The sequence below is a fragment of the Zootoca vivipara genome, chromosome 8 (genome assembly GCF_965207765.1).
Source record: "Zootoca vivipara chromosome 8, rZooViv2.hap1.1, whole genome shotgun sequence".
NCBI lineage: Eukaryota > Metazoa > Chordata > Lepidosauria > Squamata > Lacertidae > Zootoca > Zootoca vivipara.
Window position 1 is genome coordinate 66,334,435 of NC_142591.1, and position 4,186 is coordinate 66,338,620.

Sequence of the window (4,186 nt, forward strand, 5' to 3'; positions counted from 1 at the left end):
ACAGTGGACAATAATTTTAAAACCAGATGGGAAATTTAGGTAGTACATTCAGTGCCTGAAATTATTCTCATTTTATCTTAATTGAAGATGGAAAGATATTTAGCTAAAGAATTCAAGTACACTCTTTTACCTCAGAAGTGTGTGGAATAAAAGGAGGCCTTGACCTCCAGTTGACCATCCGGTTACCCATTACACCTTGTAATGTATGACATCGATATCTGTGAAGGACACAGGCCATAGAAACTCTTTAATGTGACTCTGTCTCAGCAGAATAATGGTTGGCAGAAACAAATGTCGCTCAGCTGAAGGTCAGTCCGTCCATGAAGCTTAAGAAGTTAATCGCCAGTGGTGTAAAACGCACTCACCAATGTGAAACTCAAACAACCCTTTTGTGGTCCAGTTTCCTCCAGGCCCAACACACCTCAGCAAGGGGAACAGAAACTGCCTTCCAATCATGAAAGAAGAGTCCCGGTTCTTGTCAGTCTTTCCTTCAACAGTCCTGGTTAGAATGGTGTGTAAAAGAGAAGTAAAATATCAAAAGGGGGGTGGTGGTGGCTGCGGCTGAAGTTACCGTAGCAGTAACTTAAATGTACCCGTCAATCCACAATGCCTCAGCTCCTCCATTAAACATAAATTCTGTTTAAGCTGTTTTTGAATAACAAAGCTTTCTTTCTCCCTAAAACAATAGGGAGTGAGCTGTATTTGGCAGTGCCTGGTAGCTGCCAGCTGGGCCTCTCAGCATCGAGGAATCTGAAGTATAGCTTCCAATGGCAAACCAATACAGTAATGTAGGACGATACATATGGGTGTTGGGCAGAGTGTTGGACTGAGACCTGGGAGACGGGGGTTCAAATCCCCACTCAGCCTTGGAGCTCTCTGGGTGACCTTGGGCCAGGCACTGTTTCTCAGCTTAACCAGCCTCACAGGGTTGTTCTGAGGCTAAAATGGGGAGCAGGTGAACCATGTACACCACCTTGACTTCCTTGGAAGAATAGGTGGGATATAGGTGTACTAAATCAATAATAAATGTTTAAAAGGCCATCTTACTTTGGGTTGATTGTATGACTTTCTATCAGGGGCTGTCTAGATCAGGCATCCCCAAACTTCGGCCCTCCAGATGTTTTGGACTACAATTCCCATCTTCCCCGACCACTGGTCTTGTTAGCTAAGGATCACGGGAGTTGTAGGCCAAAACATCTGGAGGGCCGCAGTTTGGGGATGCCTGGTCTAGATAGTGGTCATACCCACCCCATCCATTTAAAATACATTTAAAGCACATGGCTTCCTGCAAGAACCATGGGGACTGTAGTTTACCCCTCACTGAGCTACAGTTCCCAGCATCCTTAGTAAACTACAGTTCCCAGGATTCTTTGGGGGGAAGCCATGTGCTTTAAATGCATGGTGTGGGTGTGACGGTGTCTTGCTTAGGGGGGGGGCTTCAAAAATCTGCATCATAGCAGACAATGCACACATTCTTTCAGTGACATGAAGCCAAACAACGATATATTCCAAGTCTTTTAATTGACATTTGTTTCTGTGAAACTTAGGACTGGCTCAAGATATTTTGCTGCCTGGGGCAGAGCAGCTGTTGCCCCCTCTTGCAAATCAAGGGGCACAGAACCCTAGGCAGGGAAAGCTATTTTGGCACCTGGGGTTAAAAATCCCACATGCACCACCCTGGCAGGATAAATGCATTAGATAACTAACCATTTGTGACCCTGGTAAGCAAGGCTTTGGTGGGGGGAGGTGGTGACACCTTCCAGTTTCGGAATAATATTTTATTTATTTATTTATATGACACCCATCTGACTGGGTTGCCCCAGCCACTCTGAATGGCTCCCAACAAAATATTAAAAATGCAATAAAGCACCAAACATTAAAAACTTCCTTATATAGGGGCAGCCTTCAGATGTCTTCTAAAAGTCAAAGCCACCCCTGCTCATGAAGTACAGAAGATGAGTCTGCTAGATCTGGCCAGTGACCCATCTAGTCCCACGTCCTGTTTTCACTCCGGTCTACCCGATGCCTGTGGGAAGCCTACAAGCCGGACATGAGCACATTCCAAGCAACTGGTATTCAGAAGCATAATGGCTCTGACCATGGAGGAAGAAAAGAGAACACAGGACCTCTGAGATAAGGGAGTGGGGCTTAGCAGCAGCTGAAACTTACTCAGCCCATGACGGAGGCAAGCCTTCCTTTATTTACACAGGGAATTTCAAGAGAGTCTCTGGCTGCAATACGATGCACATTCAATCGGATGTAAGCCTTGCTGAATTGGCTTACCTGTGAGTCAACAGGCATGAGTTGCATGGGCCTTTTGGCTGATAATTATGCTCTTGGGTTGCGGTGAATCAGGAGCAGATAATAAAGTAATATAGTTTATTTGCAGATCTCCATATGCAATGCTGAGTTCTCAGTGAAATGAAATGGTTGCTCTGGTTACGCTGAGACTCATGATTCTCAAGTTAGTTTGTACTGGAACTGCTGCTGCTGCTGTTGGATCTGCGATAGCAAATACGGGTCTGTGTGAGCTTGTGGCTACTCCGCAGGACGTGTGTGTGCTTGAACAAAATGACTCTTACCTGGTGATTTGCATAGTAATAGTCTTGGAAAGCTGTTTAGTTCAGGATTGGGCAATCTGTTGTCCCTGACTCATTTGAGATTCTCTTTCAGTGCTTCAGTTGTTTGAACAGTCAACTCTGTGCACATTAAAAAACTCTGACATGTTGATGATTACCAGAACCTATACAATTTTCATTAGCACTACAAAGCACCCAAGAAAATCCATTGGAGGCATGTGTACCTACTTGCATTTTCTTTCCAGGGCCTGGTGTAACTTTCCTTCTGAATTCTAGAGGGTATGCAGGTCATTCAAATCTTTCCTCCTTTCTTCCTTTTTTGATTAGATTTCAGGCTGCTTTTTGGTTAAAGACATCTACAATAATCTAGCATCACAATAATAGTCTTTTACAACATACAGTATGTACAAAATGCACGAATGCCACCAGTAGATAATTTCGTGTTACTATTTCAATCTTAGTTCTCCCAAAGCCTGGTGGAATAAAAGCATACTCAGATCTAATGGCTGCGGTACCGCAGGTCCAGTTAATCTTCGCAGGAGGGCAATATCTGTTTTATGTGTAAAATGTATGCCCTTGCTGGACTACAGTTCCCAGGATCCTTGACCATTGGCCATGTGGGCCAGGACTTCCAGCAGTCTGGAAGACGAGAGATTCCCTCATCCCTGTGATACAACATCCACAAATGTAACCAACCGAATCTCATTTTGACCTAAATAGCCTGGACTGAGCTGCTTAAAGAACCGCCTTAAATGTGAAAGAAATGAGAAACCGATGCGCTTCATACACATATAATGTATTAATCTACTCTCAGTAAAGGCCGACAGAAGTGTAGTGTACATGCACAAATTTCTAGTTTCTCCATTCTGAACAGATTTCAGCAGCAAAATCTATGAGGAAGATCTTGAGTTTTCCTTCAATGAGTTCCTGCTTAAGTAAAGAATGCGATTTTTTAGTTCATCTGGAAAAGAACTCGCAGAAATAGAGCAAAAAAGGGCTTAGCCATCATGATACGACATGCACAGTTCAGGTATGCATAATGAGAGGCGAGGGAAATTGGCAAAGCAGGATGGGACACAAGTTAAAAATGCCTCTGGGAGTTAAACAACTTTTGGAGGCATTGTGCAATCACCAAATATTTACTATGGAAGATTCTACAGGTCTTGATATTTACCAGAGCGGCTGAGAAGTCGCTTCCAAACCATAGTGAGTCACCTGTCCTGTAACTGTAATTCTCTACCTGGGCTTCTTTTCTCATGGACAAATTTTGCAAGAAACATTTCTTGGCAACAGAAATTGAGGGTCCTGTTTGTGTATCCATCCAGGAAATGTTAAATGAGTTCCCATGTATATGATTGGAGGAGAAAGTCTATCAGTCTAAGAAAACATTATGCTGGAAGGAGATCTAAGACAGGGGTAGTCAACATGATGTTTTGGACCTCAACTCCCACCATCCCCAACCGTTGGGCTAGCTCAGGGGTCTGCAACCTGCGGCTCCGGAGCCGCATGTGGCTCTTTTACACCTTTGCTGCGGCTCCGGAGCAGATACGAGGGGAGGAGGTGTTCGAGCCATGCGCCGCCTGAGCTATGCGGCGGCGCCCGCCAGA

At 44.5% G+C, this 4,186-nt stretch overlaps 1 long non-coding RNA gene across 1 annotated transcript; it reads right to left on the minus strand.

Moving 5' to 3' along the window:
* On the minus strand, positions 1-4,186 carry LOC148684887 (uncharacterized). Its single transcript, XR_015951578.1, has 2 exons — positions 2,284-4,186; positions 1-499 (listed from the first exon to the last, which is right to left on the minus strand). It is a non-coding gene; the product is annotated as an uncharacterized LOC148684887 (long non-coding RNA).